This window comes from Desmodus rotundus, chromosome 1, assembly GCF_022682495.2.
Source record: "Desmodus rotundus isolate HL8 chromosome 1, HLdesRot8A.1, whole genome shotgun sequence".
Classification (NCBI taxonomy): domain Eukaryota; kingdom Metazoa; phylum Chordata; class Mammalia; order Chiroptera; family Phyllostomidae; genus Desmodus; species Desmodus rotundus.
In genome coordinates, this window is record NC_071387.1 from 64330244 (window position 1) to 64344353 (window position 14110).

At 39.3% G+C, this 14110-nt stretch overlaps 1 protein-coding gene across 1 annotated transcript in view; it reads left to right on the forward strand.

Moving 5' to 3' along the window:
* The window catches only part of SH3GL2 (SH3 domain containing GRB2 like 2, endophilin A1), a 184735-nt gene that overhangs the window by 127268 nt on the left and 43357 nt on the right, over nucleotides 1-14110 (forward strand). The window lies entirely within an intron of this gene.

Sequence of the window (14110 nt, forward strand, 5' to 3'; positions counted from 1 at the left end):
ATGCTAAGTGAAATAAAGGGAAATGTACAGGGAACCAACAGTGACGGGAAGGAAACCGGGACTCAAATCAACGGGGTGGACCAGAAGGAAGAAAGACACATTCAACCAGAACAGAATGAATAAACCAGAATTCAAAAAAATGAGGAGAGGCTTAGGAACCTCCAGGACATCTTTAAATGTTAGGGGTGCCAGAAGGAGAAGAGGAAGAACAAGAAATTGAACACTTATTTGAACAAATAATGAAGGAGAACTTCCCCAGTTCTCCTTCAGTGGGACAGTCTGGCAAAGGAAATAGACTTCCAGGAAGTCCAGGAAGCTCAAAGAGTCCTAAAGAAGTTGGACCCAAGGAGGAACACACCAAGGCACATCATAATTAAGTTACCCAAGATTACAGAGAAGGAGAGAATCTTAAAAGCAGCAAGAGAAAAGGACACAGTTACCTACAAAGGAGTTCCCATAAGACACAAGTGATTTCTGAAAAGAAACCTTACAGGCAAGAAGGGACTGGAAAGAAGTATTCCAAGTCATGAAAGGCAAGGGCCCACATCCAAGATTACTGTATCCAGCAAAGCTATCATTTAGAATGGAAGGGTAGATAAAGTGCTTCTCAGATAAGGTCAAATTAAAGGAGTTCATCATCACCAAACCCTTATTATATGAAATGTTGAAGGGATTTATCTAAGAAAAAGAAGATAAAAACTATGAACAGTAAAATGACAACAAACTGACAACTATCAACAACTGAATTAAAAACAAAAACAAAATCAAACTAAGCAAACAAATAGAATAGAAACAAAATCACAGAAATGAAGATCACATGCAAGGTTACCAGTGAGGAGGGGGAATGGAAGGGGGGAGAATGGGGGAAAAGGTATAGAAGAAGCATAACTGGTAGGTAGAAGACAGACAGGGGGAGTGTAAGAATAGTATAGGAAATGTAGAAGCCTAAGAACTTATATGTATGGCCCATGGACATGAACTAAAGGCGGGAAATGCGGGTGGGAGGGGGTGCACAGGGCAGAGTGGAATAAGGGGGGGAAATGGGACAACTGTAATAACATAATCAATAAAACATTTAAAAAATTACATTCTGGTTATGATCACACAGCTCTGTGAATATACTTAAAATTGTTGAAATGAGTGAACTTTGTGGCATGTTAATTATATCTCAATTAAATTGTTAAAATTGTTAATTCATTCTTCTCTTCCCTCCATCCCAGAGCTTGAGGATATGTGACTTCAAAATAATTGTCACTTGGTACATATTTGGCTTCACTTTTTCCCCACCATAAGCAAAGGTACTCCTTTCTTAAAAGTCTCTCTCTTCTAAGTAGTCCTCCATCCTTTCCTCTCTTGTCCAACTTGAACAAACAAGAAGATGCCTCTAAGAATTCCTGTATTCACCATCTGCAACTCACGAGCAGGTGCTGATGTTAGCACATTAGTAAGCCTGTGCAGAATTAAAAAGAGACTATTACTTCCCGTATCCTTTCCATATTTTTTTTGGCATTAGAGTTTTGCACAGTCAACTTATTCAAGAGCAAGATTCCCACGTGATAGAAAAGTGCTGGGCAGAAATTTAAAAGCAGAGGCAGCCATTAGTGGCAGGTTGGAATGCTGGAATCGAATCATGTTTAGAGTCTGTCCCCAATTTGATGCGTAACTTCGAGCAACTTTAAGCCTGCAGAAAAGCCAAAACTCTACCTGTTGTTTGTCAAATGCTATGTATAGCAGTATAGAAGTGGGAAATATAATTATCATCACATGGTTGACTGAGGCAGTAGAAAATGGAATGATAAAGACAGAAGCGTCTTTCTGCACCCTGAAAGCATCCTGGGAAAGAAAGAATCAAGTTAGCTCTTGGATGGTGTAGCTCTTAGATACAGTGACATTCTCGAATATACGCTCCAGCTATTGCAGCAGACTTTCCTGTTACATATATCCTGCAGGGGTGAGGGGTCCTAACACTTTAATACCAGAGATTGTGAGTAAAAAAGCAAACAAGGAATTTGTACGTTGAGTGGGGGCACGGGGGGCGTCCTTCACGTTCTCTCCTTCTCTGACGTCAGCATGAGCTTGCAAGGTGTGAGTCTCCAGGGAGAATTGCTGCAGCGCAGACAGCAGACTTCGCAGCTTGTGGTGGAAGAGCAGCACGGCTGCACCTGTCAGTGCGCAGCTGCCTTTGCAGAGATGAGCTGCCTAGCATTCAGGAAGTTCTGCCTAGGATTATCAATGAAATCTATAAGAGCACTAAGGTGCTTTTGAAATGTGTGGTTCGGATCATGGAATTTCTGCAGATACGAGCTGTCAAACTTGATATCTCAGACAGGGATCCATCTTTCTGAGTTATTTTAAGGTTATATTTATTTATTTTTAGAACGAGGGGAAGGCAAGGAGGGAGCAGGGGAGGGAAGCATCAGTGTGTGAGAGAAACATCAATCAGTTGCCTCTCACATGGCCCCAGCTGGGCACTTGGCCCACAGCCCAGGCATGTGCCCTGACCAGGAGTCAAACCCAAGACCTCTTGGTTTTGCGGTATGACGCCCATCCCACTGAGCCACACCAGTCAGGGCTTTCTGAGTTTTGTTAGGTTATTCTTTGTTCTTAATTTAGTTCCTTTGTCAATGGGTCAATGATTTTTTTTTTGTATTAGATGGTCATCTGGGATTTCTTCACTGAATGCCAACTAGTTGTCCATCTACTTCCATCACTGTCTCTGGTATCTTCATATCTCGTACTGTTTTTAAGGTAAAATTTGTGACTTATGTTATAGCTATAAGCACGGTGCTAGTTTCCTTTGGTTTGGGAAGAGAAGAGCATATACACCTGAGGACAGAGCTTGGCTGCCACATCTGGTGACATAAAAGGCCTTGTGGAGAGCTGAGTGTAGTGGTGTGTGAAACACTTCTCAGAAGTCTCTCACACGTCTTCAGACCCATTGGCCTGCAGTTTGTCCTAGATGTTTGCTTTCTGAAAGCTGGAGTGTCTTCCTTGAATGGATGGAGGGAGGGTGTTCAAGCATGAGTGATGGAAACGGAGCCTGCCCTGAGACACCTGCCTGGCAGCTTGGACCCCACAACTGTCCGTCACTTTACTTCTTAGGGGCATTTCATACAGTTCTGAATCGTGTTTCTATTGCAGAAAGCAAACTGAAAAAAAATACTATGTACAAAAAAAGTATGCTGATGTAGCTCCTGTTGTCAGATTCTTAGTGCCCTTCAGAGCACAGGTACTTTGCCTTCGAGCCCATCGAACTAACCAGCATCACACACACAGCAGTTTGCGTGTCACGGGCTGTCAGACTCTTGGAGTGGTGGTTCTAATCGCCACCCACCACCAGCTCCTCGTTTTGTTTCTCCTCCACGCCTGTTTCCACTCACTTGAGAAACTATTTCCTTGCTTCTTCGATCCTTTTCTTTCTCAATTCTCCCTCTGCTTTCTGACTGTTTTTTTTTTTTGTTATTGACTTTTTCCCTCTGCCTAGGCCTTATTTATTGGTGATGCTTAGGGTTCCCTCTTTGACCCATAACTGTTCTCCAGATACTTGTTCTTTTATATATATATATATATATATATATATATATATATATATATATATATATACTTAAAGTATATTATATTGATTATACTATTACAGTTGTCCCACTTTTTTTCTCCCCTGTATTCCCCTCTGCCCTGTACCCTCCCCCACCACTAGCACTCCCCCCGCCTTAGTTCATTCATGTCCAGGGGTTGTATACGTAGGTTCTTAGGCTTCTCCATTTCCCATACTATTTTTAACCTCCCCCTATTTTGTGCCTACCATTTATGCTTCTTATTCCCTGTACTTTTCCTTATTCTCCCCCTGTCCATTCCCCCTCCTCACTGGTAACCTTGTATGTGATCTCCATTTCTGTGATTCTGTTCCTGTTCTAGTTGTTTGCTTAGTTTGTTTTTGTTTTTGTTTTTAATTCAGTTGTTGATAGTTGTCAGTTTGTTGTCATTTTACTGTTCATAGTTTTGATTTTCTTTTTTTTCAGATAAGTCCCTTTAACATTTCCTATAATAAGGGTTTGGTGATGATGAACTCCTTTAACTTTACCTTATCTGGGAAGCGCTTTATCTGCCCTTCCATTCTAAATGAAAGCTTTGCTGGATAGAGTAATCTGACCAGATACTTGTTATCCCCAAGCAATCTCATCTGCTTTTCCAGTTTTACAAATCAAATGCATAGTGCTGGCTCCATATATCTGTCTCCTGCCTTGATCTCTCCCTAGAGCTGTAGACTCATATATGTATTCAGTTGCCTGTTAGACACATTTACTTGGACTCAAACCCAGTAGTGGATCTATACTTGAGTTCTGTTATTAGTATCCATCCATCTGCTAAAGCCTGAAACCTAGGGGTCATCTTAGAATTCTCTGCTTCACTCCTATATATCACATCAGTTACAAATTCCTGTTTATTTTATGTCCCAAATATTTACCGAGTCCATTCTTCCTCTCAGAGTTCTTGATTCAAGCCTTTAACTTCTACCTGGATGGTTGCAGTAATATTCCAACTGGTATATTTATCTCTCATCTTGTTTTTACAAGTCCGTCTGCATCGTGTAATGAGATGATTTAGGAATTAATTTAAATATGATATTCCCCATTTTAAACCAGTTAATGGCTCCCCATTAATCACAAGATACAGTCTATGATTTTATGGTAAGCCACTTGGGAAATATTTTGGATATTTCTTAAAAGTTAAATATATACTTACCATAAGACCCAGCGATTCCACTTCTAGGTTTCTACCCAAAAGAAATAAAAACCTATGTACACACAGACTTGTATGCAAATATTCATAGAAGCATTATTTAAATACCCCAAACTGGAAGCGATCCAAATGTCCATCAACTGATGAAAAGATAGATAAAATGTGGCATAACCGTGCAAAGAAATACTATGCAGCTGTAGGAGGGGGTGGACTACTGATGCATACAGCAGCGTGGAGGAGTCTCAGATGCTTCATGCTGAGTGAAAGAACCCAGACATTAAAACGACCATCGTATGATTCTCCAGATGACATATCTGGAGAAGGTAAAACTGTAGAGACAGAAGGCGAATCAGTGGTTGCCGAAGGGTGAAGGCCAGCACTGACTAAGAACGGGCTCGGGGAAACTTGTTAGGGTGACGGGAGGTTTAAAACTGCATGTTAGTAATGATTACACAATTATGTGAATTAATTAAAACTCAAAACAAACCATGAAAAGTGTGCCATAGGAGACTCATTACCATTTGATCTCCCCTGCAGCCCAGTTCTCATCCTTCCCTACCTTATGTTTTGGGCTCTGGCAGCACTGCCATATATTACTTCACTGCAGGCGCTGTTTTCAGTTGCATTTGCTTTATGTCATACAGTAGCTTCTATCAGAGAAAGTTTCCCTGCTCCCCATGTCTGTCCTTCTGGCTTACTTAAACTCATCTGAGAATCAGCCAGACTCCAAGAAGCTTTCCCCAACCTTGTCTCCTGATCCAAATAGGGTAAAATCGTCCATCCTGGGATCTGATGGTGTCCACATATTTTTTAGGTACTTACTCTTTTACAGTAAGTCCTTACTTAATGTAGTCAGTAGGTTTTGCGACTTTAAACAAAATGATGTTTAACAAAACAAGCTTTGCCGTAGGCTTTTTTATGTAAATGAGAGTTAAATTCCTACAGCATCCCATCAATATGGTAACAAAATGACATTAAATAAAGTGACTTTGTTATTCGAGGACCTGCTGTATATTGAAATGGTTTGTTTACCCACGTATTCCACCAGACTCTAAGTTCCCAGGGAGCGTGTGCCATGTCCTGTGTGTGGATGAGGCCTCCAGAGCTGGCAGAGTCCCCGCTGCATAGGAAGCACACAAGTTGAGTTCTGTTGTATTCGTTCTACTTGGTGAATTTAATCTGAAGATGATTTCTTGTCTTTTTTTTTTTTTTAAGAATGAGATTTGCGGGAATATAACCCTAATCTGGGGGAAACAGTACCACAGCATTTTTCATGGTATTTTCTCTTTTTCCTTCCTTTCCTAACTTACTATCCACCTTTAATGTACTATAAATAGCACTCCATCAGGTAGAAATTGTATCAGCGTTGTCCAGGGAAACAGAACCAGTAGGATATGAAGACAGAATTTCTTCCTCAAGGCAACCTCAGTGTGGTTCATAATTGAATTTAGTTGATTAGATGAGGCCCACCCACGTTACCAAAGATAAGCTCCTTGGCTTATAGTCCACTGATTGTGGATGTTGCCCACCTTTGCAGAATATCTTCACAATACAACCTAGATGAGTGTTTGATGGAACAACTGGATATTCTAGCCTAGCCTAATTGATACATAAAATTAACCATCACCAAAATAGACTCCAAGTTTTTAATTGCAAGAGATCTCAGAACTCCCCTGGTGATCTCTCCATATTTTACCTCTCGCCCCTTTTGTGGATTAGGAAACAGAGGCCCAAGGAAGTTTGTGGTTTCAGTCCACGGAACAGAAAGGGACTTCCAGCAGCTTATCACAACAAATGAATGCCTAGGGCTACTCCCTCTTTGCCTTATCCACTGCGTCATTAGGCATTTCTAGGTCATTCATTAACCAGGACTGAAATCTCAAATGAATTACTGGTACCATTTTTTCTTTTTGTGAGGTTTTTTTTTTTTTTTCTTCTCAAGGGAATTTAAACTGAGCCTTAAATAGAATTTAAGAAATACTGCATAACATAATTCTAGCCCCAAGTCTTAAGGGTCTATTTTTAGAAGACACTGTCTTTTTATATTTTGTTCAATTGCAAAATGGCTTATTGCAGTGGACTATGAAAATGTATAAAATTTTTCTTATTGCCATGGATGGGAAACTTTATGAAAATATCCTTCCCTTCGGTTGGACACTTGCTGCTAAATTAGTCCTTATGTGATGAGAAACTAGATTATTTGGGGAGCAGAGACATTGAAGTTAAGAACAATCTAACAATGGACAGGGGGGAGTGGGGAGGGGACAGTGAGGAGAGGGGATTACAGGAAACTACTATGAAGGACACATGGACAAAACCAAGGGGGAGGGTAGAGGTGGGGGACAGAGGGGGGTTTGGCTGGGGTGGGGTGGAGAGATGGGGAGAAAAGGCACACAACTGTAATTGAATAACAATAAAAAATTAAAAATTAAAAAAAAGCCTTAAAAAATTAGAGAAATGTTAAATTCTTTTATTCTGCACATTTTTATACTTAATTTTTTTCCTAGAAGACAAAGAGAGGATACCTTGGAAATGAAACTATTGGTGATAGTACAAACTGTCTTTCCAGGGAGGGACTGAAACTCTGCATGATAGGTCCATAATAAATCCTACCACTCCCTCTGAGGGGGTGATGTAAGTAGCTACAAAGTCTTTGGGAAGTTCTCACTTTGGGGAGATGCAGTTTAGAAAGTTTTTACTTCCAACCCCTGGGAACCATACCAGAAAGAACGAGAACATCATGTAAGTCAATTTCTGTATTTTCCATACAGTAGTTGACCAGAGAAAGAAAGGCTGGAAGCTGGGAAAAGGGCCAGGTACTTAGCTCACCCAAACTCAGTTTAAGGCTTTTAAGTCCAAGTATTCAAAGAAAATCAGTCTTAATCCTATCGAATTCATGTTTTTTGTATTACGTAAGAGGAACCTTTCCACTTTTCTTAAATATACAAATTTTACTTGATAGTAAGTAATGGTCAGAATTAGCTCAATTTAGATAGACAAAAATACCTGTACTCAGTTTCTAAGAAAACCTGAAGTTTCTGGGTGGGGGATATAAATAAATGAAAAAAAAATGTGTGTGTGCACATATACATATGAAATTCACTTTCAAAACATCATGGCATTTAAGCATTCCAACTTAATGACAGCTGAGAAAAACGAGTGTGAAACTTATATCCCATGAAGTGAATTCACCGCGCCTTTTATACATGGGAATATCACCATCTGGGAAAACAAGATATACTTGTGTTTAGCCAGATACCGAGAAAATACTGCTATAATTTTGACTCTCCTGTTATGTTCTGAATATTTGATATGTCATCAAGTATTTTCACTATACATTTTATTTTTAGTACCTTACAGATGAATAATAATTAAAGAACCTTCCTGACGAGCCAGAGCATGAGCTGCTTTTATTTATTATCACAGATGGTGTCTGTCTTCAAATAGTAAGAAAACAGTCCAACGTCCCAAAGGGGAAGTTGTTAGAACTTATTTCTGAAGCGCTTGTGCATTAAATCATGTTGTTCTTTAATTAGTTAAATTACACGTAGGTCTTTTTTGCCAAATGTAAGAAACCAACTTAAAATTCTACCTTTCATGTGAGTAAGACCACTTGTTAAGATATAATAAATCCCTTATTTTAATAATGTTTTTTGATAGTTTACAAAGTGCTCTTACAGGTACATCCTGATTTAATTCTCAAAAATCTGGTGTTAGGATGATGTTGGTTTTCATTTCTTGGGTGAAGAAACTGAGCTGCTAACAGGTTATGCTTTTTCTCTCTGATACAGCTATTCGGTGTCACTGTCAAAGCTAGAATTCAGGTCTCTTGACTTTAAGTCCAATTAAGACAGACAGACAGACAGACAGACAAACAAACAAAAAACCTTACCCTGGATGTTTCTCATTCACTTGTCAGTGAGGTTTCACTATAAATATGTGTAATTTTGTGGATTGTTCTATGGTGCAGATGGGCAGGGTAATATATGAGTTCTACTTTCTGCTCTAAACAGTCTAGTTATGTTTAACTTATGGAATGTTAATTAAAGTAATTCTATTTTAATATGAATAAATATATAGTCCAGCCCTTAATATCATCATTTTTTAGTATTTTTAAAAAGCACTTTGGGAAAATATATTTTCTATCATATGTGTGTGTATACAAACACCCACAAACATGTTTGCCCACATGTGTGTGATACGCACAAATGTGCATATACATACAAGCTAAAATACATATTTAGAACCATGATTAATGGGAAGAATGTATGTCATTACTCTTAATTGTAATTGTGCTGAAAGTAGTTGGGTGAATGAATATAGATTGATTTCAGTTAAGAGAATTTTCTTTAACTTTGGCTGTAAATAAAATGTCACATATCATAGTTTATTGAATTTTTTAATTTTTTGCCTGTTGCTGATGAAGAAAAAGATATTATGCTTTAGAGGGGGATTAAACTCTCAGGAGACATAGAACCAGTGCTAACAAAGTTAAGGGTCTTCTTTTAATTTATGTGCAATTTTTGGTCTTAGCATAATTCACTGAGGTAATTCTTTTTCAACGGAATTAAGTATCTGCTCTGCAAGCATTATGTTCAGTAATGCAGTCTCAGAAGTTTTCAAATAAAGAAGCATGTGAGTTGATTGCCTCTGTTAACCTATTATAATTCAAATGAACTAAAGTCCTCAGCAATTTTCGTCAGGTGGCAAGTTCCAGGTAGTCCAAAAGATGATAACAAAAGTGCTTCATTAAGAGTGTAAAGGAAGTCTGATAACTTCCAACGAGGTGGGTGTTCAAGTGATGGAAAAGGTGAAATCTGGATGAGCATTTTAGATAATTGGTAGAATTTGAAAAATAAAAAAGGCGGGGGCGGGAGCGGTGGATAGGTCCAGGTCCAAGGCAGAGGGAATAAACACATGTGTGGTGGTGAGGAAACCTGACTGTTGATAGAGATAACACTGAACAAAAACAGGGAAGCTAGGAGGTCAATAACTTTGCAGGTATGTGGGGTCTGAATGAACTTGGCCTCATCTGTTGAATTTTACTGGTGATGTGATTTTCAAGGACACGTTTATGAAAGGCAGGTGAAGAAATGGTACTTTGCCCTTTAGTGTTTAATAACTGAAATGCAACGCAGAGAAGAATCAGAGCTGTAGCTAGAGGATGGATGGTGTTTTGCCTATAGGTGACAGCAATGAGGGGGAGGCTGGGTCATTGTGGGAAAGCAGTGCAGTATCCTTTGGGCAAGAACAGTGGTCATTTATTTAAGCTGTGTCTCTTCCTGCTGGTTCCCCTCCTCATTTGGTACAGAGAGAAAAATAGTCAGCATGACACAACACTACTGCAGACTCAGAATGAAGACTTTTAATTTCAAAGATGAGTTGATTATATTATTTATTTATTTATTTTGAAAAGTTGTGCCTTTTTGAAAGACCATCCCAGAGTGAGAGTGAGGTGATCAGCCTCACTTTATGCCTCCTCTCAGTCATCTTAGCATTACCGTTTACAGAAGTACATTGTGGTTCATTCAGTTCCACAAATCTTTACTGAGTAGCTGCTGTGGGGAACAATGAAGATTAAGATAGAGGAAGATGAGATGTGGGGTTCGGTTGGAATACAGATTACATGTAGAATGTAAGAGAGGATAAGATCAGAAGTGTAAGCTCTCAGTGTTGTGCCAAAGTGGGTAAAATTAAAGAATTTGAATACAGGAATTTTTTAGAGGGTATAGGGAGTATATTAGTTCATTTATGCTTTTTTAAAAAGATTTTATTTATTTATTTTTAGAGTGAGGGAAAGGGAGGAGAAACAGAGGGAGAGAAACATCAATGCGTGGTTGCCTCTCATGTGCCCCCTACTGGGGACCTGGCCCGAAGCCCAGGCATGTGCCCTGACTGGGAATCAAACCAGTAACGCTTTGGTTCACAGGCCAGCACTCAATCCACTGAGCCACAGCAGCCAGGGCCATTTGTGCTTTTTAAAACTCAAATAACTTGCTTATTTTTGTTTAAATAGGGGCTCAGTTTCTCAAACAATAAGCATATTAACCAAAGTATACTGAACAGCATCAGGAAATTCTCAAATGGCAAACATATTAGCCAAAATATACTGAACAGCAACAGAAAATATTCAATACTATGAAATCTTGGCTTCAGGGATCACTTCACCAGAAAATAGGGCAAAACTATTCTTAAATAAATGGTACCGGGTAGGGAAAATAAAACTCATTTTTGGCCAGATGGGCTCAGGGAGCCTGTATGCCTTGCCTTACCTTGCTTTTATAGAGAGAAGCTTTAGAATGTTATTTAAAGAACAGGAGGGAAAACATATGTGGCATACTCCTAAGGAATGAGTCAGTTGTTTTTTACCCCGTTGTTTAATTCAATACTTGATAGAGTTAGATCCTCTGCGACTTGAAAAAACCAGTAGCCCGGAGGGCAGCGTAGATGTCATGTTGAATACTCTCATTTTCTCAAGATTCTAATTAGATAAGAAATTTTTATATCAACCAACCAATTAAGTGAGTCCCTGCATCTCTTAGCCTCATTCACTATGTTTGCTGAACTGTTTCTCTCAGAGCAGCTCAAATGTCATCTTTTGCTAGGAAGAGAGATTTATATTCTCATTCTCTCTCACTCACTCCCTCTGACACACACACACACACACACACACACACACACTACTTAAACCAAATAGTTAAAGCCAATAGACTGATGAATTGGCCTCAGTGTGAATTACTAAGACTAGTTCTAAATTATTAATGGACAAAGTAATCCTGTTTTGTATCCTGTTTGGTTCAATGAGCCAGCAACCGTGGTTGTAATCTGTTGACGAGTGAAAAAAGTGGGAAAATGAAACTCACTCTCAGGTGAGCAGTGTGGCATTGCAATTGTGATACATAGCCCTTGTGGTTTTGCTGAGGGCCATACTTTATTCCCTAGAGGTGGTCAAAACATGATTAACTCAGGGTTAACAGGATTGATTCTCTAGTGTTATTACAAATGGAGACATTTTTCAGCTATGTGTTTTTGTGACCATTTAGCAAATAAAAGTTAAATCCCATTCATAAGTCATGGGAGGACTCTATCTGTAACGGCCCTCTGTAACCACAATGGGACCGCGGGGTATAGTTCCCTGACATTGCAGCCAGTGTCTGAGAGAGAGTTCATTTGGGGATGTGTAATATACATTTCTTTATCGTGTAGGAGTTGGACTAGATTAGTATCTCAGCCCAAATTTAACTACAAAAACTCATACTCCAAGAATAAAACACAAGAGGGGTGGCAGTATCAGACAAAACAGTCATCACTGAGCAAAGTGAAAGGTAGGGAATCAGTGTAAAAAGTCATAGTAAAAATTTGGTGATAGAGAAAAATTGATAATTTTTAAGGCCCCTTTCATTCCTGATTTTCTATAACTAAAACCTGTGTATACAGGTCAAGACACTGGTACATGGACTCCCAGTACAAGGTTTTAAACTGAATTCTGTGGCCTCCCCAACCCTAATTCCATTTGGGTAAACATCTTTAAGAAAGCTGGCAAAGATGCTGACTGCTGGGCCAGATCACAGTAGGTGCAGGCCTTAGACTAGGTGGTAGTAATGTCAGATGAAGCTTGGATCTGTGTGTCCTGTTGACATAGTTAGTAGCATCACCCAGGACACAGGTCAAGTGAGAGAGCCAATGTGAAGGACCCCGTGTTAACAAGGTAAATTTATGTCTGACCATCTGGAACTTCAAGCAGAGATGGCCAGTACCTTGGACAGCTCTCCAAAGGGGCAATGTGATGCCCAGGGTTTGGCTTGGGAAAAGCGCACTCAAGTGCTGGTTCCACCTCTTCCCAGCTAAAGGCCTGTGCCATGGATAGGCAATCTAATTTATGCAACTCTCAGTTTAATCATCTGAAACATGGTAACAGTACGTGTTGTTCATCGTTCTTGTAGTACACAGATGATAGATTGAAGTGAAAGTATGTTGTCAGCTATACAAATTAAAAATGTTAATATTATTTGTATTAACATTTTACTTTTAATCGTTGACCTTAATCTACTTACGAATGTCTTATGTTAGTGAAAATTGCTAGATTTTTGTCAAGGAATGAAATAATAGTTAAAAAAATGGCTGAGAAAGACCAGAGTACTGGTAAGCACATATACGCTGATTGATGAGAGATGGGAAGTAGGATATACCTCATGTCTTGTAGGTTCAGACACAGGTTCTTACATTACTATGCCATTTAATTTCATAACGACTCTGTGTACTTACAAAGAGCAGAGAAGCCAGCCCATGCCGTGGCCTTTCATCACAGCATGTTCTCTCTGTTATTGCTGCTGGGGTGAAATGGATGGTATCTTGTATACAGGGCCAGAGTGGTGATGGAATTCAGACTCTTGGTTCCGAAGGCAGAAAGTAGGAGTTAAAGACAGAAAAAGAGACAGTAAATAATTCACCCCAGCCCCCAGCAAGGGCGTATCAGAATTCCCAGGGCCAGGAGACAGAGCCATGCATCCAGGGCCCCTATAGGAGGCGAACCAAACTTCCTGGAGTACACAGGTTTTTACTGGGGTCGCTACAGGTCTGGTTATGGTGGGAATCTTTGCCAAAACCCTCAACCCAGTGGCTGTTAAAGGAATGAAAAAATCATACTTTGATATCTGTGGATGGTAACTCTAGTACAGTAATCTCTTACTGAAAAGCATCTAAATACCTTTACAATGCGAGTAAGAGGAATGGGATTCCTTGTCATTGGCGCTTAATATCCCTGTCTCTGAGGAAACCAAGTATTTTTCTTTTAATTCCTTCATACATTTTTATTGGACTTAATTTGAATCTTTATTTCAGAACATAATAGGGTATCAAATTTCATATGAACATGAATTCTACATGTGGAAAGTGGGCATTTGCACATGTAAATTGATGAATATAAAATGTATGATAATGGCAGTTCACACGGAGGAGTACAGAAGCATTGTCAACATCTTTCCACATAGTTTATCTTACATATGCAAGAATGTAGACAGCTCCAGGGAGCTTTATAAGACTACTGTTCGTCTTTTTATCAGAAGATCGACTGAGCTGATTTTTTTTCTTACCACTTTGATAGATGTTTATAATGATGTTTTCAATAGCCCTTGGGGAATAGATTGAAGAAGTGGCAATTTTCTACCTAGGTAGCATTTTAGATCCATTGTCAGAGGAAGATGATTGTTGTGTGATGCTGTTGGCCCTCGGAACTTTCCAAAGGAAAATGTTAGTGATTAGATAGTTATATAATGATGTGTATAATTGAAAGAGCAGTGGGGCTGAAATCGGAAAATATGAGTATTGCAATTCTTTTTTCAAAACCTACCAGGTAAGTTATTGAAACCCT